Here is a 24092-nt window from a genome sequence, read left to right as displayed (position 1 = left end):
AAGGCATTTTGTAGGTCCATGAATGGTAGTTTTGGCAGAAGCATTATGTATAGGAAAGGTAAACCCATAACCAGAATGTGTAGCTATTCCAGTAAGAACTAAAGGACATTCTCCACTTCCAAGGAAGTGGTCTAGTGTAGTCCACCAGCCAGTAGATCACTGACTGGTCATCCTGAGAAAGAGTGCCATATCAGACTCATTGGCCTCTGCTGCTGACAAATCAGCACAAATCAGCAACAACTGAAGCCAGCTGAGCTTTAATGAGTGGAAGTGTGTATTGTTGAGCCCATGCATAACCTCTGTCTTTACCACATGACCACTTTGTTCATGGGTCCACTGGGCAATGATAAGGATGGCCATATATTCTAGATAGTAACCCTCTATCAGATATATATAATTGGTAAAGTTCTACCTCCAATATGTAGAGTGGGACATTACACAATGATGTAGCCATGCCGAAGCTTTTAAGCTCCATGAGGTCCCATTAATTGCTGGTCTTAGTGCTTGTTCTATTAAAGCCCTTTCTTGTGACATTCCCTTTCTCCTTTTTATCAGATTCAGGTATCTGTTCATATGTTAAGGACTTTTCTCCAATTAGAGTTGAATTTCATGTACTATGATAGATATGGATCTATTTCATTCTATAAATCCATCCAGTTTGACCAGCACCATTTGTTGAAGATGCTGTTTTTAGTGTATATTTTTGGCTTATTTATCAAAAATCTGGTGTCATTATTTGTCAAAAATATAGGGCTTATGCCTGTGTCTTTAATTCCATTAATCAGTGTGTCTGTTTTCATGTCAATACCATGCTTCTCTTACTACTATAGCTCTGTAATGCTACTTGAAATCTGGGTTGGTGGTACCTCCAGCTAATCGTTTATTGTGTTCGGGATTCATTTTGCTTTCCGGTTTTGTTGTGAAAGTTAAAGTATTTTTTTTCAGTTTCTGTGAAGAATTGTGCTGGAAATTTGTGAGGATTACATTTAATCTATAGATTGCGCTTTTTTTGGGTGGCCATTTTCACTGCATTAATCCTACTGATCATGAACATTGGAGAGCTTTTCATCCTCTGGTAGCCTCTTCATTTTCTTTGTTTAATGTCTTAAGTCTTATTATATTATACTACAAGACTTATTATAAAAGTCTTTCACTTGCTTGGTTAGAATTATCCCGAGAATTTTTTTTTTTGAGGCTGTTGTAACAGGTACTGTTTCCCTGACTCCTTTTTCAGTACATAGGAAGGTGACTAATTTTATCTATCAATTTTTTTATGGTGCTACTTTTCTGAAATGTTTATCAGCTGTCCCTACTTGTGCATGGACCTTTTTTAGAGTCTTTTGTGTATAAAATTATATCATCTGTAAATAGAGATACTTTGACTTCATCCTTCCCTATTTGCATCCTTTTGGTCTGCTTGTCTTATTGTTCTAGCAAAAACATTACCCACTACCCTGAGTAGGTATGGAGAGAATGATATGTTCATTTTCTTCCTAATTTTTCTGGAAATGCTTTGAGTCTCTCATTTAGATTGATGTTGGATGTGAGACTGTTGTAAATTGCCTATAGTGTGTTATATTATGTAGTTTTGTATATTCAATCTCTCCAGGGCTTTTGTTATAAAGCACTCCTGCATTTTGTCGAAGGCCTTTTCTGCATCTAATGAGATGATCATACGTTTTTATCTTTTGTTCTGTATATATATGGATTATATTTATTGACTAACATATGTTGAATGATTTCTACATCTCTGTGATAAAGCCTACTTGATCATATTGGATGATTTTTTTTCTTGAATTTCATTTCCAAATATTTTATTGAGAATTTTAGGATCTGTGTTCATAAAGGATAATGGTCTGTAATTTTCTTTTTTGCTGGGTCATTGTGTGGTATTGGTGTCAGTGTGTTAGTGTCTCTTAAAATATTTTGGAAATATTCCTTCTGTTTGTATTTTCTGGAATAAACTGCGGAGTATTAGCATTAATTTTTCTTTGAAGGACTGATAGTATTCTGCACTAAAACCATCTAGCCCTCATTTTTTTTTAATTACAGTTTATTCACTTTGTATCCCAGCTGTAGTCCCCTTCCTTGTCCCCTCCCAGCCCCATTCTCTCTCCCTTATCTCTTCCCATGCCCCTCCCCAAGTCTACTGATAGAGGATGTCTTCCTTCCCTTCCCTCTGACCCCAACCTATCAGGTCTAATCAGGACTTGCTGCATTGTCCTCCTGCATGGTTGGTGTGGAGAGGCTTAATTTTGCTTATTTCATCTTGATTTAACATTGGCAAACAGGTTGTGTGATATTGGTGTTTGTAAACTCATATCAGGAAATATCAGGAAACTCATCCATTTCCGTTAGGTTTTCCAGTTTGGCAAAGTACAGATTTTTAAAGTATGACTTTAGGGTTCTCATTTCTCTGTGTCTGTTGTAATGTCTTCCTTTCCTTCTCTGTTTCGTTCATTTCTTTTTCTTTATTTTTCTTTTGATGTGTGTGTGTGTGAAATGGAACTGGATATGTAGACCAGCCTGGCATTGAACTTGGGGGGTGGGGGAGGTCTTCTCTCTCCTTTTAATTAATTTGGCTAAGGGTTTGTCAATGTTGTTCACTTTCTCAGACATTTATCTCATTGATACTTTGTATTATGTTTGTCTCCATTTCATTAATTTCATCCTTGAATATGATCACTTTTTTCCTCTCCATGTTTTGATGTAGGCACTTACTTAGCACTATGAACTTGACTCTCAGAAGTGCCTTCATTGTTTCTCTTAGGTTTTTATATATTTTGTTTTCATTTTCATTCTGTTCAAGAGTGTTTGCAATTTTCTTTTGGATTTCTATTTCACCCAATTTCATTTGTAGTGTGTTATTTACTTTCCCTGAGTTTGTATACTTTCTGCTATTTCAGATAGGATGCAGGGTGTTATTCGGTCTTCTTATATCTGCTGAGGCTTAGACTTAATTTGTATCTTAGTATTTGCGTAATTTTGCAGAAAGTTCAATGAGCTGATGAGAAGAAAGCATATTCTTGTGTTAGGTGGAAGGTTTTGCAAATACCTGTTAAGCCTGTGTAATTTATGTAGTTATTTAACTCCATACTGTTTAGTTTGGGTCTCAATGATCTGTGTATTGTGAGAGTGGAATATTAAAGTCACCATTTGTCACTGTGGTGCGTGTGGGGTGGGGGTCCATATGTGGTTTTAGCATGTACTGCTGTTTCTTTTATGAACTTGGGTATACTTATGTTTGGTGCATGAATGTTTCAAATGGTAAAATCCTCTGGATTTTTTCCTTTAATTGATATTTAGTGTCCTTACTGTCTCTTCTGATTAGTCTTGGTTAAAAATCTTTTTGTTAATTATGAAAATACCTGCACTTGCTTGCTTCTTGGATTCATTTGTTCAGACTATGTCTTTCCAGTCTTTTGCAATGAAGTGATATCTATCTTTGATGGTGAGATTTGTTTCTTGGATGTATAAACTAGATCTTCTTTGTTAATCCAGTCTGTTAGTCTGTTTGTTTTAATTGGGAAATTAAGGTCACTAATATTGAGAGTTATTAATGAGGAGTGTTTATTGATTCCTGTTATTTTGTTGTTATGGTTTTTAATTACCTCCTTTCTACCAACAGTTCTGGGATCCTTTAGTACTTGTATCTTGGGTACAGTTAACTTCTTCAGACTGGAGTTTTTCTTCTAATGCCTTTTGTAGAACTGATTTAGTGGACAAAAAAAAAATTCTTAAATTTAGGTTTATATTGAATATTCTTATTTCTCTATTGATTATTTTTTTATAATTTTGCTGCATTCTGAAGACTGGGATAGCATCTCTGTTTCTCAGAGTTTGGAGAATATGAGGACAGGCCTTTCTGGCCTTCAGAGTCTCCTTTGGGAAGTTAGATATTATTCTAATGTGTCTGCCTTTCTACATGACTTGGTCTTTTTCCCTTGCACCTTTTATATCCCACCTTTCTACTGAAATAAAAATATTTAATGTTTTTATTATTATGTATCATGGGGAATTGTTTATCCTCTCCTATCTATTTTATTTTTTGTATGTTTCATATAACTTGATAGGGTCACCTTGATCTTTTTATTGGGGAAATTTTCATTTATGATTTTGTTTAAAATATTTTCTATTCCTTTGATTTGTGTTTCTTTTCTTTGGCTCTATCCACTCATCCTAGTCTTTTTTGTTAAATTTAACTTTTATTAATTACACTTTATGCATTTTATATGCCCCCCATAACCCCCCCTCCTCCCCTTCTGGTCCCACCCTCCCTCCCCTTTCTGCATGCATGCCCCTCCCCAAGTCCACTGATAGGGGAGGTCCTCCTCTCCTTCTTTCTGATCTTAGTCTATCAGTTCTCATCAGAAGTGGCTGCATTGTCATCTTCTGTGGCCTGGTAAGGCTGCTCCCCCCTCAGGGGAAGGTGATCAAAGAGCAGGCCAATCAGATTATGTCAGAGGCAGTCCCTCTTCCCATTACTATGTAACCCATTTGGACACTGAACTGCCATGGGCTACATCTGTGCAGGGGTTCTAGGTTATCTCCATGAATAGTCGTTGGTTGGAGTGTGAGTCTCTGGGAAGTTCCCTGTGTTCAAATTTTCTTGTTCTGTTGCTCTACTTGTGGAGTTCCTGTCCTCTCCAGCTCTTGCTATTTCCCACTTCTTACATAAAATTCCATTCACTCTGCCCGACAGTTGGCCATCAGGCTCAGCATCTGCTTTGATAGTCTGCAGGGCAGAGGCTTTCAGAGGCCCTCTGTGGCAGGTTCCGAGGTTGTTTCCTGTTTTCTTCTTCTGGCTTTCAGAGGCCCTCTGTAGCAGATTCCTAGGTTGTTTCCTGTTTTCTTCTCCCTCTAATGTCCATCCTCTTTGCCTTTTAGGATGGGGATTGAGCAATTTAGTTAGGGTCCTCTCTTTTGCTTAGTTTGTTTAGATGTACAGATTTTAGCGGGTTTATCCTATGTTGTATGTTTATATGAGTGAGTATATGTCGTGTGTGTCTTTTTGCGTCTAGGACAACACACTCAGGATGATCCTTTCCAGGTCCCACCATTTACCTGCAAATTTCATGATTTCCTTATTTTTCATTGCTGAGTAATACTCCATTGTGTAGATGTACCAGAGTTTCTGCATCCATTCTTCAGTTGAGGGGCATCTGGGCTGTTTCCAACTTCTGGCTATCACAAATAAAGCTGCTACAAACATGGTTGAGCAAATGTCCTTTTTGTGTACTTGAGCAAATTTTGGGTATATACCTAGCAGTGGTATAGCTGGGTCTTGAGGAAGCACTATTCCTAATTTTCTGAGAAAGCGCCAGATTGACTTCCAAAGTGGTTGTACAAGTTTACATTCCCACCAGCAATGGAGGAGGGTTCCCCTTTCTCCACAACCTCTCCAGCATGTGTTGTCACTTGAGTTTTTGATCTTGGCCATTCTGATGGGTGTAAGGTGAAATCTCAGGGTTGTTTTGATTTGCATTTCCCTAATGGCTAATGAGGTTGAGCATTTGTTTAAATAGTTCTCTGCCATTCGATATTCCTCTACAGAGAGTTCTCTGATTAGCTCTGTTCCCCATTTCTTAAGTGGATTACTTGGTTTGCTGCTTTTCAGCTTCATTAGTTCTTTATATATACTGGATATGAGTCCTCTGTCAGATAAAGGGTTGGTGATGATTCTTTCCCAATCTGTAGGCAGTCGCTTTGTTTTGATGACGGTGTCCTTTGCCTTACAGAAGCTTTTCAATTTCATGAGGTCCCATTTATTGATTGTTGCTCTTAGAGCCTGTGCTGTTGGTGTTCTGTTCAGGAAGTTTTCTCCTGTACCAATGAGTTCTAGGGTATTCCCCACTTTTTTTTCTAGCCGATTTAATGTGTCTGGTTTTATGTTAAGGTCTTTGATCCACTTGGACTTCAGTTTTGTGCAGGGTGATAAGTATGGATCTATTTTCATTTTTCTACATGTAGACTTCCAGTTGGACCAGCACCATCTATGAGGACTGAGAGTTTTGCAGGGTATAGTAGCCTGGGCTGACATCTGTGTTCTCTTAGGGTCTGCATGATATTCGTCCAGGCCCTTCTGGCTTTCATAGTCTCTGTTGAAAAGTCAGGTGTGATTCTAATGGGTTTGCCATTATATGTTACTTGGCCTTTTTCCCTTGCAGCTTTTAGTATTTTTTCTTTGTTCTGTATACTTACTGTTTTGATTATTATGTGGCAGGAGGATTTTCTTTTCTGGTCAAATTTGTTGGGTGTTCTGTAGGCCTCGTGTATTCTTATTGGCCTCTCCTTTAACTTAGGGAAATTTTCTTCAATGATTTTGTTGAAAATATTTTCTGGGCCTTGGAGAAGGGAGTCTTCTTTTTCCTCTATACCTATTATTCTTAGGTTTTGTCTTTTCATATTGTCTTGGATTTCTTGGACGGTCTGTGTCAAGAATTTTTTTGATTTAACATTTTCTTTGACAGATACATCGATTTCTTCCATTGTATCTTCCACACCTGAGATTCTTTCTGCCATCTTTTGTAGTCTGTTGGTTATGCTAACCTCTGTAGTTCCTGTTTTCTTCCCTAAGTTCTTACTCTCTGCAATTTCCTCCATTTGTGTGTTCTTTAATTTTTACAATTCTATCTTCAGATCTTGAACCATTTTGTTGATTTCCTTCACCTGTCTGACTGTATTTTCCTGTTTTTCCATCACTTTTTTCAGCTGTTTGAACCAACCTCTGTTTCTTTTATTTCATTCAGTGCTTTAAGCATTTCCTTTCTAAAGGCCACAAACTGTTTGGCTGCAACTTCCTCTATTTCTTTATGGATGGCAATATTCTGTTTGAGTTTATCTTCCTCTATGTTTTTATGTATCTTATTTGTTTCCTCTGTTATCATCTTCATGAGCATAGTTGTTAAGTCATCTTCTTGGATTTCAGTTATGCTAGGGTGTCCAGGGCTACTTGCCCCTGGGTAACTGGGTTCTGGAGATGCCATATTGCTCTGTCGTTTGTTGCTTGAGCTTTTACTCTGGCCTCTACCCATTGGGCTATCTTAGGTGTTTGGGGTTATTTTCTGGTGGTTCCTGGGGATCCTGTGGTGGAGAGAATCCCTTTGGCAGAAAGCTGGTTTTTCTTGAAGGAAGTCTTCTCAGCTTTTTGGGTATAGTCCCTGGATGGCTGGCATTTTTTCAGGAGTTTCTGGTGCTCACCTCAGGGATAGAGACCGGAGTTGTAACTGTGGTCTTTGCTAGTCGAGAGGGTTCTTCTCTCACCCAGGGAAGTCCTGAAGACAGCTGCCCTGTTTCTGGGTTTCTTGCTGTAAATTTAATGATCAGCTGCTGTGACACAGTTGGACATCTGGTGCGCAGCAACTGTTTGTGCCTGTGTCTGGAGCACAGCTCAGTGATGGTGGCTGGGCCCCGCCGGTCTGCGAGACTTTTTCCAGGGAAGGACTGGGTGATTTAAGTCAGTACAGTTTCTTTCCTTCCTTGTGGATTCTCTGGAGACAGGGACTCCCAGTCCCTTTTTTGCCCTGGGGTGCACCGCTCAGTCTCCGCCAGCTAGCTGGCGCACAGAAACTGCCTGTGTCTGGAGCACAGCTCAGTGATGGCGGCTCGGCCCTGCTGGTCTGCGAGACTTTTTCCAGGGAAGGACTGGGTGATTTAAGTCAGTCCAGTTTCCTTCCTTCCCTGTGGATTCTCTGGAGAAAGGGTCTTTTTTTGCCCTGGGGCACACCGCTCAGTCTCTCCCAGCTAGCTGGTGTGAAGAAACTACCTGTGTCTGCCTTTCTGGCCTTTGGGAGCCTGGGCGTCTGCCTAAACTGGGAAATTTTCCTGAGATCTTTTCGGGGTGGGGGTGTCGGCTGAGTGCTCTGAGATCAGACCAGCTGGTTCCCTCCCTGTGTGTTTGCACCCAACAGTGAAACTCAGACTCTGGTGCCCTGGGGCCCACAGTTTCTAGCTGAGGCGTTGAATCAAGCACACAGGCAGGGCTCTGTGCCAGAGCCTGGGTCCCTGGCTCTGGCTCTGGGCTGGCTCCTGGGGCGCCCACGGACCCCGAGTGTTTTCGAGGGGATGTCTGGGTGACCTAAGGTCAGTCCCAATCGTTTCCTGCACCGTGGGGTTATCTCTCGACTGAAAATTCCAGTCTCTGATAGTGTGGTACACACGGTTCAGTCTGGGACCATGACCAGAGCACACTGGTGTGTAGCTCTGGGCTAGGGCTGGCGACCAAGCATCTGGTGGAACGGGGATCTCTTCCGCGGTTTAGCTGGGTGAGTTAAAGCTGATTGAATCCCCCACCGTGGGGTATCCTCTCACCTGGGAAACACAATCACTTCTGTTTTACGGCCGCGAGTTCTGATTGCTGGTCACTGTGCCGATCCTGCTGTGCTGCTGCTCAGAATGAGAGTCCTCCTGGTGCCGCCATCTTGCCCCGCCCTCCCCACTCATCCTATTCTTAGGGTTCACCTTTTTTGTATATTCCCAGATTTCTTGGATGTTTTGTTCCCATATTTTTCTTTTTAGGTTTAACATTTTTTGCCTTTTTAATTTGCGGTTCATTTTGAAATTTTTTAAATGAATGTAAACTTAACCTAGACATTTATGTTCACATGATCTTATTCTCTCACCCTGTTGTTCTCTACAATATATGCAGTTTTTCAACCTTGAGTACTTGGTTTATATTTGTTTTCAAAAACCTCATTTTTGAGATCTAGAGGAAGACTGTATAGAATTAAGAGTAGTGAGTGAAATTACCAATCTATTCATTGGATTTCAATCTTGCTGGCTCAGTAGTTTTTTTCTGTCAGCAGGCCTAACAATAGTGTTCATATATGCAGCTCTCTGCATGACTCCAAAGATTAACCTAACTGAGGTGCCAATGGAGTGAAGAAAGAACAGACTTACAGATACAGGAACAGAAATATAGAGAAATTATATGGACTGGGCTCTCAGATGGAGAAGCCATTGCAACCTGAAACCTCAGTTTCTTTATTATAGACAGTTAGACAGGGAAGTGGCATTATTATACATAGCTTTTTTTAAAAAGGAACCATAGTTATTGCATACACATGAGCAAGGAGGAAGAATTATTATATACAGCTGAACAAGGAAGTGGGTTTCACTAATCTCAGTAGCAGAGTTTCTACAGGGCATAGTCTTCAGGCCACACACATATGGAAGGGAAAGCTGTGGTGTACATTTTCTGCAGAAACTTGTCAGTATTCACACTCACATCAGAGGAAGGCTTTGCCACCCTCTCAACCTCACTCAAGGAAGGCTTTGCCACTCCCCTGGGGCTGAGGTATTGTAGTCCTTGGCATGGCGTTGCCTATGTCAGCAACACCTACTCAGCTGGGCCACTCACTCCTTATGCATATGAATAGTCTACTGTATTTGGAAAAGTTTTGCACGTTCTTTCTGAAGAACTGATGATATTTGTAAAAGATCATAGCCCAAATTAGCTAGTTTCCCTGAAATAATGGATATAATGAAAGTATACTGTCAGATCTGGACATGATAGTACATGCCTATTATTCCAGCACTGGAAAGGTTAAGGCAAGATCATTGTATTTCAAGGCTAGCCTACCCTTGCCAGTGAGGGGACATATATATGGGGCAAACAGAATATTCCAACCAAAGGAGTTCTTTGTCTATATTGAGTGAACTTGTTTAGAAAATACCAGTGAGAGAAGAAAAAAAAGAAGAAAAATTTTGTTTATTTTTACGAACCTTGGTATTAGTGTTTTGTGACACCTCAGGGTTATCAAAATGAAGAAAAATTTGATTCCTCTATATTTTAAATATATTGCCTACAGAAGCCAGATTATGAAGACATGTGGCAAGAGGGCTGAAGAAAATTTTGTCAATGGGTAATATTTACATCATATTTGAATTTTTTAGGCATTCATAGGCATGCCTGGTAGGGAACTCCTCTGCTCTTTGCCACAAAAATGTAACAGTTATATTTGAACCATACTAATTCAAAGTATATTGGAAGAATAATTTAGAATAAACATTCTAATGGTCTTAATTGGCACTAAACGATGGTTTGCTTATGCTCAGGCAAAAGTTACTCTTTTTCATAAAATAGTTGTGAACATAAATCATGCATGGATTACATGATTAAAATTTTTGTTAAAAAATTAGGGGCCATTATAAAGCGAGGGTAATCTACAAGTATTTATACTTAAATGTTGAATTTTTATTATGACAGACTGCATTTTTATTTTATTTAGTAATTTCTTGATGTTTTTATTCATCACTGAAATATAAATTAAAATGCTTTTAAAGTTACTTTTAGAATACAAATGAGAACTTGAAAGTTGCATAGAAGGAGCAGCCTTGCGAGGCCACAGAGGAGGACTTGGCAGCCAGTACTGAAGATACCTGATAAGCTAGGGTCAGATGGAAGGGGAGGAGGACCTTCCCTATCAGTGGACTTGGAAAGGGGCAGGGAGGAGATGAGGAAGGGATTGGAAGGAAAATAGAGAGGGGGCAACGGCTGGGATACAAAGTAAATAACTTGTGATTAATATTAAAAAAATAAAAATTATTAATAAAAAAGAAAGTTGCATAGATGTTCTCCTATTGCTGTGAGAAACTAGAAAGCATGGTTTTTCCTCTACAAATTTCTGAATTTTATAATTAGATATGCAGAAGTATTTTAAGAAAGCATATTTTTCACAAGAAATAGGAAATATGCTAAAACTACAAATCTATATTTCAAGTTTGAGCCATATTTAATGGATTTTTAGGCATGTAAAATACTGCATTTGCAATAAGACTAAGGTTTTTAAGATAAACTGTTAGTATCATAAAAATTAAAAGAATCACTAACAAAAAGCCACATCTTAATATTTTTTAAAGTGTCTTGAGTATTTTAATATGCAGGTACAAACAAACAGGGATCTACAGTAATGACTAAAAACAATAAGGGTACTATATTAAACCAACTGTTAAAGGAATGGCCCTGTAACATTGAAATTTTCTTCAAAATTGTATTTTGTCAAATGATAAGAATAAAGCTTTTTAAGTAAAGGGTATATTCTCTGGATAAATCCATTTGTCAATTACAGGCATTTTCTTAAAAAAAAAAAAATCTTCTGCCAAGCTTCCTTAAGATGGCTTAAAATACTGATTGTGGTTTTCAAGTGATGAGAATAACATTTTAGCTTTTACATGTGCCAGAATTTTTTAAATTTAATTTTATTTATATATTTATTTATTACAATTTATTCCCTTTGTATCCCTGCTGCAGCCCCCTCCCTCATCTCCTTCCAGTCCCACCCAACCTCCCTCCTCTCCCCCTATATCCTAGTCCCCTGATAGAAAAGGCCCTCCTCCCCTTCTATCTGACCCTAGCCTATCAGGTCTCATCAAGGCTTGCTGCATCATCTTCCTCTGTGGCCTGGCAAGGCTGTACCACCCCCAGGGGCAGGTGATCAAAGAGCTGGCCACTGAGTTCCTGTCAGAGACAGCCCCTCCCCCCCTTACTAGGGAACCCACTTGGAAACTGAGCAGCTAATGGGTTTCCTTTGAACAGGAGTTCTAGGTCCTCTCCGTGAATGATCCTTAGTTGGAGTATAGGTACAAGCCAGAATTTTTGATGTTTTTCTTATCTAGCTTGTATAAGAATATAGATATAATATAAAACAATGTATATATATAAATATATATCAAATATAATCCAGATTATATTTTGTATTGATTATGAGCAAGGTATAAATTTCTAGTATATGAAAAATTATGCAGGTCTTTAGAATCAATATGATTTAAATATTTATTAAAATTTTTCAATGAACTGAGTAAAGCTGGGAGATTAAAAAAAAAGAAAAAGAAAAAAGCAGCCCCAATTAGCTATTAAGTGCCAGATTGTTAGCCCTGAAAAAAAAAAAATGACAAACCAGTAATATTATGTAGATTCAACAGGTTATATTTAGGCATATATATGCATACATATGTGCATGCAATAATAATTAATGAAGACGAGCTGAGATAAGTATGTGGGTGGGTTTGAAGGGAGAAAAGGAAAGAGAAATGTTGCAGCTAAATTACAGTCTTACAATAACCCGAAAATGTGCACAGAATCTGGATAGTGAACGCATTATAAAAGTGTTCCCCTATTACATGTATCAAATTCTATGCTAAGGCCCCAAGAAAAGCCTCTGCAGGTACAAGTGCTTGCCAACAAGCCTAACTTGAGTTCCATCCGTAGAATCTACATGTTGAAAAGAGAGCATGGACTCTTGCAAGTTGTCCTCTGGCCTCCTTAGTGCACGAATACCTCACTCCCACCACACCCTACTCTAACCCAACATAACATAAATTATAACCTAAGAGAGGGACACAGAAAATGCTACAATCTGTGTTTGACAGAACTGCCTGAATTTTCTAAAGAGAAAATTTAATGTAATTTTTTATTTGTTTGTTTATTAACTTAAAATATGTTCTATAATGTGACCCAGCTTTTCTTTTCTTTGATTATTAAAAAAATGCATGTTTTCCTTAATAAGAAAGTCATAATTTCAGATTTTTTTTTTTTTATTTAAGTATATGTTCCTATGCTTCTGTTTTAGGAGAACACTGGAGATGTCCACGTCTGCCTTTGTAAGATAGATATTGAAGGCTGTGTGGCTTAGAAAATATCTATAGCATTAGATACTCAAGGTAAGTGGAACCTATAGCCCCATAATAATTAGTATGGTCACTCAATTAGGATTTAACTTGCCAATTTTTCTTTCGTTCTCCAGCATAGTGTTTCAGAGTACTCTCTGTATGACTACTTCCATGCTTGCATGACTACAAATCCCACCTGTATTTGAAGTTTTTTCGAGTGAGATATACAAACCAGAAAAGGGATTTTAAATTTTACTTGCCCTCAAAGAAACAAACTCATAAGGCAGGATTATCTTCAGAAAAATAATTTAGAATTCTAATGTTAATGAAAAAAACTTAAATTAAAAAAATCAAATTAGAAAAAAAATTACTTGCCACATTGGGACATTGTGAATATATACAACCTAAAAATAGGGCACAGCTCCTCATTTCTGTAAGTCTTATAAAGTGAAATGAGGGCCTATAAAATAAAACTTATCATTTTAAAAGAAATCAGAAATACAGACTCGAAAATTCATTTTCAATAATGCTATAAAATTTAGCCTTTGAACAAAGTCTACTTTTCTCGTTATTTGAACCAGATAAAATAGTCTATGCAGCCTTTTAGATAAGATATTTTGTAGCTAACTCTTTCTCCCAATATTACCGTATTTTCCAGATTTTGTCAGATTACAGGAACTTAAAAATCTGTTTCCTCTTGAATTTGTAGTTAGCAAGTTAATGGTTTTGCTAGGGTTGTGTGTGTGTGTGTTTGTATGTGTGTGTGTGAACATTGTTGTCAGAAATGACATTTCTTGAAAAAATGACTAATACTACTTATTCCTAATTAATTTCTATGGTATATATAGTGTCACTGGTTTCTTAGCATGACTGCTTGATTTTTCTGAATTATAGTGTGTTGTAGTTATTTTTCTGTTGCTGTGATAAAACACAATGATCAAGGAAACTTATAAAAGAAGGCATTTAACTGGGTTTTTATTGTCTGGGAGGGTTAAGCCCATGATGACAGAGCAGAAGTATTGCAACAGAAACAGCTAAGAACAGTTTTAAGATACATATTTAAACTGCTAGCAGGAGGCAAAAAAGGCACTGGGAAAGGCAAGATCTTTTAAAACCTCACAAGCCACTCCCAGTGAGACACCTCCTCCAGCAGGGCTGACACCGCTAACCCTTCCCATATGGTTCCATCCAGCATTCAAACATGAGTGTATGGGGGCCACCATATGATTATTAGGTACCCCTTGTTATTATTACTTTCATATCTATCCTGTCTTATTATGTACACTCACTATCTTTCTCTCTACCAGTTTTTTTCCTTTCTGTGTGGAAGCTATTTAATTTCACTCTACCACATTTCCCTTTTCCTGCATTTATATCATGAGCTATTTTCAGAAACACCTTGTCTACATTTTTAGCTTAAAATATTCTCCCTATGTTTTCTGTTAGCACCTTCAGAGATTTTGGCTATTGTATTAGACTTTTGGTTTGTTTTTAAACTTTTTTTTTTTTTGGCACAAAAAGCTAGAAATCTAGTTTTTGCTTCCTACTTGGGGATATCAAATTTTCCAGCACCAATTGAGGTTTACTCTAATGTAGGCTTTTGATACCTTTGTCAAAACTTAGGTGGCTCTAACTTTGTAAGTTTATCTGAGTCCTTTGTTCTATTCATTGATGTATGTTTTTGTATTCTTTGTTAATTGTAGTTCTGCAGAGTAACTTGAAATGAGGTTTTGTGGTACCTGCAGTTTTGTGCCTTTTGTCTAGAATTGCTTTAGCTATTTGGGCTCTTTTGTGTTTCCGTATAAACTTTAGGATTGTTCAGCTTCTTTTAAAATGTAATTCAAATTTGATGGAGGTTCCATTGAAGATACTGAAGTACTGACTGTCCTGGTATCCTGAAAAACTGGCATCCAACCTGTGTCACTCTGAATAAGTTCAGATGAAAGGTAGAAAAACTTCAGGACATCTGAGAAATCAGTTAACTTATCATATCAACAAAGTGCTACATCAAGGCTATGGTTCATTATAGTTCCCATCTGACCAGGAGGAACCAGCAGTTAAGCCAGCAGTTATAACTCAGCAGCTCAGTGCTCTGATTGTAAAGAGTAGGGAAATTCATACCCAACCTTAGTTAGGGCTCATCTGTGTTCCCAGCATTCTTATTACTCTGTTGATTGTACAGTATTCTGAGTCCCTGAACGTGTGGGAAGAATCAAAAGGTGAATTCCAGTAGATCACTGCCTGTTTTACTTTCCCACTGCTTGAAGGGCTGCTTCCTACTATAAAGCTTCTGAATTTTTAAAAATTATATACAGATTTCTGTTGTGGAAATTGCTTGTGTGTGTTATATTTTGCCAGCTATCTTTATCTTTTTAGCATTGTGCCTAGCTCTGTTCTAATGGACTCAACATGAAACCCTGCCTGATTTGTTTCTTGGTGTCTCTGTTCCCCAACTAGTTTTCTGTAAAATACCAGAGCGTGTTTCTCAGGTTATTGAAAAAGTAACTTAAATGGCTCGTGTAAAAGCACTCTCCCTGATTAATAATGATAATTTATGCCATATTTCAAATACCCTGAGTAAGTAGGCTTTTGACCATAAACATACTATTTTATGTGGTTTTGTAGTAAGTTCTTCATTAATGTTTTATATGAAAACTTTGCTTTCACTTTCTTGTTGTCATTTTATTTTCTAGCTTTTTATTTCATTCCAGAAAATTTTATAAATTTTTATATGGTAATTTCTTCTATTTAATTGCAGAATCACCTTCCAATTACTTGGGTTAAAATATCCTTCTATGACAAATATTTTAGATAGTAGCAAGTTTTGACCTGTATTAAGTGTAAGAGACCCAATGCATGATGTCTTTTCAAGAAAAATAATCTAAGAAAAGGACTTCCAGCATTCAGCATTCTCCATACATCGTCAGCCCATGATTGCTCCTTAGCCTTTTTGGCTACACGTGTGTAAAATCAATTAAGGATCTATTTATGTGATTTGTATGTATAGTTGTATGTATTGTTTTCAGGCACCTAATATATATCTAAATATACACATATAAATAGACATACAAACTTATTTTTTTAAAATAGGCTCAAGCCATTGTCTGACAAGTTGCAAATTCTTATGCAGTGACTGATTTTACCATCTTGAAGCAGAAGCTGTGCTTAAACTTTTTGTAGTTTTTTAAACTATTTCAGTGTGGGTGTGTGCACAGTTGAAATTCACACGTGCATGGCATCTCTGTCTGATGTGGATATTACCCGACCACTTACACTGGTTTACTCCTTTCGTCCACCAGAACGGTCCTGGGAAGCACAGTCCAGCAAGGCGTAGCAGCGAGTCATTACCAGCTGAGCCATCGTCCCAGGCTGAGCTTTGTTTCTGGGTGTCTCATCCAGAGTGTACATAATGATCCCTTCAGTTATACTGGTTGATTGTAGAAGTTAGTGCCACCTATAAACGCATTCACAGAAGGGGCTGCTCTGCCCCTTCTCACACTGTTCCTAGATAACCGTTTTCTAAATTGTGATTCATATGAGAGACAACAGTCAGTTGATGTAGTCTCTTTAATGTGAGCCCCCAATTAAAGAACAAAACAAGAAAATTAAGTGTAAGAAAAGGAGTAACTAAACCCACGCCACAGCTATACCTAAATTAGTTTTCTTAACTGGGAACCTACGTGTGTCTATGCTGAGTTAGACAGGAAACTAACCCTTACAAATGGATTTGTTAGTAGATACAGCACATTTTCAGTATGATTTTACACCTCTCATAGCAGTCAGAATAATACAATAGGTGGACTAGTGTGTTAAAAAGGAAAAGGGATCTTATTGATACAGATTCTATGAAAGCCTTCATGGTGTACACATTTCTTGTAAGCGCCTCTTCATAAAACGGACGTGCACTATACATAGTGTTTAAGAGGAAAGGGATTTGATTTTGAAACAAACTGGAATCATGTCAGCTAAATAGATAGTGAATCCTCCAAAATGATTACATTAGGCGGCTCTAAGATTGTCTTATGATACTAAAATTCATCAATATTTTGAATATTCTTTCTAAAAATGTAATAATCAGAACATGGGTTATATTTTAACTATACTGATAATTATCTCATCTCTGAAATTTTTGCTGTAATATTCATATTTTATAAATCCTCTGACTGTTCTGTGTCATGTTGTTCTGTTTTGTTTTTGAGCTAGCAGCTTGTTTTTTGCCAATGATGTTTAAACTCCTGTGCTTCTACTTCTTCAGCTTCAGCCTCATAGTGGTATAAACTGAAGGTCTGCACATCACAGCCACCTCTGGATATTCTATTTTAAATTGTAGTTCATTCCTTACTTTGCACCCTTCTCATAACACTTAAATTTTCTAATAGTTATATAATCTAAATGTCTATTTTCTGCCCACACTAGAAGTCAAAGAATACTGAGGCAGTCTCTGTGCAGTATGACACATTTAACTTCTCAAAGAGCTTATAGTTATGAAAAATCACATCTTCATTTAAAAATTTAATTTTAAAGCAAATATAAATCAAAGTAAAGTTGTTTTCAGATAGAACTGTGATGATATAGTTTCACTAGGTAAAATGACATACATGCACTGATATACTCTAAAAGTTCTAAAGAATGCACAGCACAACATCAGGGTACACTCATGAAGCCCTTCTGGTATAATTGGTATAGTTAATTTGCCTTTATATGCTTTTTGCTTTATCTGTGGAAGTATCTTAAATGTTTTTATTGAAATTCAGTAAATATATAATTTTCTTTTTTTTCATAAGTACAGAAACACATATTTTATTAACATGTATACGCATACATACATATATTCTATAAAGGATAACAATACACAAAATATGTTTGGTTCCACATATATACCAAATGAGGTTTTGTACGAGCCTATTTAACTGGCTTTGTCTGAGCCAATATGATAAACAAGCTTCATGGTATTTTCTGTACATCTAGCAGAGGGCTGGGCAGATATATCCGTCAGAAAAGCGATTGCTGTGTAAGCATGAGACCACCTGAATCCAGCCTCTATCACCCACATACAAAGCTAGGTATTGTGGTATGTGCTTGTGATCTCGGCGCTGGAGACACAATGACAGGAGGAGCCCAAATGCTTACTGAACAGTGAACTTACTCCAACCCAGGACCCCCCAGTAAGAGACCTTGGCACTAGAAGACACAGTGTGTGCTTCCAAAGGAATGAAGCGATGAACAATACTACCCAGCCAGCTATGATCCCTGTGAGCCACAATGACCATCATACCCTCAGAAGCCTAAGGGTGCATGTTGACCTTGGCAGGAACCAGAAGCTAATTAACTGAGAGTCCCACTCAAACCTCGCCGACTTCCCAGGAACAGTAAAGTCACTGATCGTGGAAGAGAGCCTACAACCACCACTTTTCTAAACCAGCTAACTATATTCTAATACTTGTCCTTATATGCATATACAAATGTAGTTCTCAAAACATCAAGGAAATTTCTCTTTGTCACAGACAGAAATCATTACCAATCAAATTGTAGAGATGTGGAACTTAATCCCAAAGGCTGTATCCACAAAACACTTCTGGTACCATGAAAGTTAGTCCTCAAGGAGCCTTTCAGGTCATTTCCAGCTCACAGGCCTCTGGGCCCTTATGCTGTCTTCAACAATATAATTTACCTTCTGTCTCTGGGAGGCAACAGAGGGCACTAGCAATAGTGCCTTTTGTAATATTTGCAAGTCTCTTGAGCAAGCTAGGCTATCAGCTAAAAGGAAGGCTTCTTATGAATGCCTGGTGTCAGCGTTTTCAGCTAGACGGGTTTTGGTTCTTGTAAGGACAGAGCATTGTGAGCCCAGATAGGAAATTTTTATTTACAATACATGTATTTATTTACATATCACATATATTTATATTTAATTTATGATAAAGTATATAAAATTTTAAAAAGTGGGAAATGAAAATTGAGATGTGGACTCGGTACGGTAGCACACACCTGTAATTCCAGCACGCAGGAGGCAGAGGCAGGCGGATCTCTGTGAGTTCGAGGCAGAGCATATATCTGACTGGGGTACATATGAATGCACTGCCAGACGTGATATAAGAGGCAATATTTTAAGATGGTGAATGAGTATTTCCACAGATTGCTAAGTGTCTTCCTTATTTGAGTCAGCGCCTGAATCCTCTATAGAAGCTACTTCCAGGGAATGTATGCAAACCCAGAAACAAATGGGTACTTGTGTGTGATTAAATCACTAACCTATGTTTACTGAGGAATTAAAACTACCATTCTCTATAGCTTTCAATTATTGAGTGTGTTAACATTAGGACTGAAGACAAGGTTTTGTCCCATTCATAGTGAAGCAGCTAAATAAATAAATATATATGATTATATGTATTTTTTAGATTATAATTTTCATTGTATCTAAAATATAAAATATATTGTATAATATATTGTGGCTCCATGGATCTAGTTCATGTAGGTCTATCATAGCCATTCTGAAGGCACAGCAGGTTTGAAATATAAAATTTCCTTTTCTGTTAACTCTTTTATAGCTAAAACCTAAAATTGAAATACTAAGAGCACTTTGATATTACAGTGAATTTTAAGCAGAATCAGAGGCTAAATACCAACTGTAGAAATGCTAATTATGAATTGCTGCCTGACATTGTTTGGTATTCGTTAATGTATAGCAACTATATCAAAGCTCCTTTCTCAGATTTGAGAAACTGAATGATTAAGTAATCTGTCCCCAAAAGTTTAGAAGACAGGTGGATAAAATATGTGGAATGAGCCATACAAGAATGCATTTGTGTTATTTCTCTGTGGGAAAAGGAAGTGAAACATTTTTCTTTTATGTTCACCACTGGCATGAATTACTTTAATAAATAAAATTTGACTTTAAAGAAAAATATATTACCACTCATCTCTGCAGTGGAACAAAGGTGACTTTTCCTCTGAGTTTTTGGGGTTGGTATTCCTAAACAATAGGCCTGAAACAGGGCAGACTCCTGTGTGACAAACTGATAGGGTGCCACCCTACCAAACATTTGAAAATTGTTCTCAGTGTTAAAATATGCAGAGTGTCTGGAGGGTGAGAAAGGCAAGGGATGGTGAGAAGGAAGGAGGATGTGAGGGTGTATATGGTGTGTGAGTACATGGGTTTATCTGGGTAGTTGTACAAATCTGCTTATTTTTACTTTCTATAATCTAAATATATTTTGTCATCATATCATATATGTATCACATTTGAAAATATTCTATAGTTCTTGGTGAACTCTCAGGACATCAGATCCTGATTAGCAATGCCAAAGCAGATGCACTGTCCTTGCCTCCCAGTTCTAAACAGTGCCCTGTGCAGTCACTGAGCTTCATTTGATTGTGAAGAGTTCATCTCCATGGCTACCTTCTAACAAATACACCAGAACCTTGTGAGCTGCCAGGAACCATCCATCTAGCAGTTCAGCAGAGCAGGAGCGTATTTGTTTATCCTTTACACACTCCACTAAGTCACTGTTTCTAAGTCGTTTTCCTCAGAATTTTACTTTATACATTATTTACATCTTTTCTTAATTTACTCTGACCATTACTTGTTGTTATAATTACAAAATACCAAACGTTTAATTTTACCAATGGAGACTTAGGAGGAGATGCTGGGGTAAAAGCCTGCTAGCTCAGAGAAGCAGAGAAAGCACCCGGCTGACCTTTCTTCTCAGCTTACATCGCAGCAGGAAAAAAGCCCTCCTATTCAGCTCATGTCCTAGAAGGAAAAAGCTCTTCTTCTCCAGGCTGTCTTAAATACCCTTCTCTCAATGTCCCTCCTTTCTGTTTAATCCCTGCCAGCTGGTTGCTTGCTTCAACTCTTGACCTAGGGTTAACTTTATTTAATTCTGTTAACAGAAAGCTCTTGAATTAAAGGTGTGTGCTAGGGCTGAGCCACACCACAAGTACTTGTTTAGAATAATCTGTAAGCTCTAGGATCAAAGACTGAGCCATACCACAATTAGAAACAGGTTTTTACAGTTCACAATCTCAGGGTTCACAGTCTGATGAAATGTCTTGCAACAACTACTATAAATTTCACATAATCCTAAAATTATGGAGATAAACTAAATAAGACTTCACATTATAATCTAAGCATCTTCTTCAGCTTATTAATGATATAGTCATAAATAAAACAAAATTAATCAAGAACAAGGGGTGGATTCTCAATATTGTGGGAGAAACATGAATTAAAGTCATTTAACACTGATATATTATAGTGGCTTAATATTAATTAAAATGAACCGGTGGGGTGTCTCAGCTAGTGAAAACATGCTGCAAAGACTTAGGACCTGAGTTGGAGCCCTGGGACCCACATGATGGAAGGAGAGAATCAACTCCCACAATTTGTCTTCTGACAACCATATGTGCACCATGGCACACATGTACTATCCCACTACACAAATTAATGTAAACCAAAGACAACAAAGAATAACTGAAGCAAGATGTAACACACTGACAAATTAACAAAGAAGTTTTCAACAGAAACTTGATGGGCATACTCTATAGAACTGTTTCTCTTAGCTAAAAATCAATTATCTTCTGGTAGTTTTTCAAAAACACATATGATTACTTTCTTAGTACAACTTGGATCACTGATCTGAATTGTTTCTATGTATCTATGAAGGGCTAGATATAAGTTAAAGATCACACAACAAATATATTACTGTCATTGTAATATTTTTTTAATTTTATTTTTTTCTTATCAGTTACATTTTATTAACTCTGTATCCCAGCCGTGTCCCGATCCCTCATTCCCTCCCAGTCCCTCCCTCCCTCCCTCATCTCCACCGTGCCCCTTGCCAAGTCCACTGATAGGGGGGAACCTCCTCCCCATTCATCCGATCCTGTTTTATCAGGTATCTTCAGGACTGGCTGCAAAGCTCTCCTCTGTGGCCTAACAGGACTGCTCCTCCCTTAGGGGGTAGGGAGGCCAAAGAGCCAGTCATTGAGTTCCTGTTAGAAATAGTCCTTGTTCCCCTCACTATGGGAAACCAATTGGTTACTGAGTTACCACAGGCTACATCTGAGCAGAGGTTCTAGGTTACATTCATACATGGTCCTTGGTTGCATGTCAGTCTCAGAAAAGACCCTGTGCCCAGATATGTTTGGTCCTTGTGGAGCTCCTATCCTTTCCTCTTCATACTAACTCCCTTTCTTTCTTATGATTCCCTGTACTCTGCCAAAGGTTTGGTCATGAGTCTTTGTTTTGAAAACACTGCTAGTTAGAGTTTTTCAAATGCGCTCAGTAGACTCCTGTCAATGTTTAATGTGCATCCCATCTGTCTTTCAAAACGAGGATTGATAATTTTACCCCATGTCCGCTCTCTTGATTATCTTTTTTAGGTGTATAGATTTCATTATGTTTATTATATCTTATAGGTCTATATAAGTGAGTATATACCGTGTTTGTCTTTCTCCTTCTGGGATATTTCACTCAGGATGATCTTTTCTAGGTCCCACCATTTGCCTGCAAATTTCATGATTTCCTCCTTTTTGATTGCTGAGTAGTATTCCATTGTATCTCCTGTCCAAGACCAGTAGTAGATTTGTGAATTGCCCTGTTAGCTTTGAGAGCCAGCATTTGGGTAATTTGAGAAGAAATCCCAAAAGATCTGTTGCTGTGAATGAGTCTAAGAATGTAATATATTTTATGTTTACTGTTTTCTCAAGATAAAAGTATTCTACCCCAACTTTACGATAACTTTGTTCTTTGACAGTTTTGTAAACTATAAATTTAAATATATATATCATTGTCATATTTATAGATAGATAAGTAAATATCAGACAATCTAGCCAGTATGGTCCAATGAGACTGAAACATAACTGTAAAAATATAGACTAAAACCATATCTGAACAGTTTCATATCTCAACTCCACCAATTAGATCCTTGTGAAAGCTTATACAAGGTAGTCTACCATTCATTTTTATTATAAGTAATGAAAACGTATAAATAAAGGGAGCTTCTATAAAACAAACAACTGTTCACTGGCTTACCTCAGTAAGCATTTAGGTTTTGCCCAAGAATCTGAGTGAAAGCATCAGTAGGTCTGATCCAGTTTGGACTGAGTTGAACTTGGATCCAAGTAGAGGTTGATGGAGTTCATTTCTCTGAGTGTAAGACAAAAGAGTCATGTCACCTGACTTATGCAGCCCCATATTACTCATAGTATTAGCACATCATCTGTGTTTAAAAGTCAAATTATAGGATTCTAATCAAACCTCCTAAAAAGTTTACCTTTTATTGAATATGAATCAATACATATAGAATATCTGTTCACAAAGTTGGTAAATTTACTCTTGTTTGCCTTTTAACAGAACCAGGGAAATAATTACAAGAAATCAAGAGCACAGAATATTTTCTTCCATCAGTCCACAGAACCCTGAAACTCAACTAATTCCATCAAACACAGAAGAAGGCCCACCTTGACAGATGGCCACAGAGGATGTCAACAATTTTTTGGAGGCAAGCAATGAAATATTCATGGAATGAGTTTTGTTTTTTAACTACATAAATCAAGTAGGATTATGTTGGGTTTTAATGACTAGGAGTTCTTGTTACCCTGTCTGTTTCTTGTCTCTTCACTTTCTTCTTTTCTTTAAGCGCTGTTCTGTGTCGGAAATTATGTTACGGTGTTTATGCCCTTACCTACAGTTTCACATAGACTAAAGAAACATTAAATCCATAGATACAAAATGAGGATTTAAATTACAGAAATAACTACATTTGAAAACGAGTCTGTTATATATATCTTGGGCACATATAACTGAAAATACTAAATGTATTTTGAGGTTTAATTATTTTTTTTATTCATTTTAAAGTTATTTGTACCATTTATTTACTAACTTCAATAACTTCTGTCTTTTTTTCTCTTATTTTTAACAAGTATTCAAGAGAGTCTTGGAAGGTCATCACATTATATCCCTCTCAGCATTTTATTTTATTAGCGTACTGCATCAGAAGGTTTTATTGAGCGTCTAGGTGCTTTTCTGGCAAATGCTATTGTTCGCAGAGTTAGGGTTGTAGACCAGTCTGTCATCCTCAAAACTGAGAGTAAGTATATTGCCATTGACAGAAAGTTCACCTAGATAGAAACTGATAACAGTTCTTTATTATATGTATGTGTATATATATATATATATGCAGTTTTCCACATTTTTCACATTCATGAAATATAAAAAGCCAAGTAGATGAAAATAAGGTGAAATTTAAAAAAAACAAAAAAAAAAAAACAAAAAACCTCTTTTAAATTTAAGGAAACAAGTAAGTTTCAAGTAGAAAAATTGTAGTCAGGCTTTGAATTTTTAAGTTTTAATTCAGCTCGTAGGCCCAGTGCCTTCAAAAAATTCATATTCCCTGATGTACCTGGAGGAATGCTTTCTGTAACTAAGGGAGACCATAAATGTTTGAATAAAAAAAAAAAAAAAAAAAAAAAAAAAAAAAAAAAAA

At 37.3% G+C, this 24092-nt stretch overlaps 1 long non-coding RNA gene across 3 annotated transcripts in view; it reads left to right on the top strand.

The window, feature by feature from the left end:
• Positions 1-23107, top strand: part of LOC129671406 (uncharacterized) — a 147152-nt gene extending 124045 nt beyond the window's left edge. For all 3 annotated transcript variants that reach the window (XR_008719349.1, XR_008719348.1, XR_008719347.1), the window contains 2 exons: positions 12570-12660; positions 22961-23107. This is a non-coding gene — a long non-coding RNA (uncharacterized LOC129671406). The remainder of the gene's footprint in view (positions 1-12569; positions 12661-22960) is intronic.
• Positions 23108-24092: the final 985 nt, after the last annotated feature.

The sequence above is a fragment of the Psammomys obesus genome, unplaced genomic scaffold (assembly GCF_907164565.1).
Source record: "Psammomys obesus unplaced genomic scaffold, mPsaObe1.curated_primary_1811, whole genome shotgun sequence".
Lineage (NCBI taxonomy): Eukaryota > Metazoa > Chordata > Mammalia > Rodentia > Muridae > Psammomys > Psammomys obesus.
The sequence above is the reverse complement of the archived record's forward strand: the minus strand, read 5'-3'. Positions and strand labels throughout refer to the sequence as shown.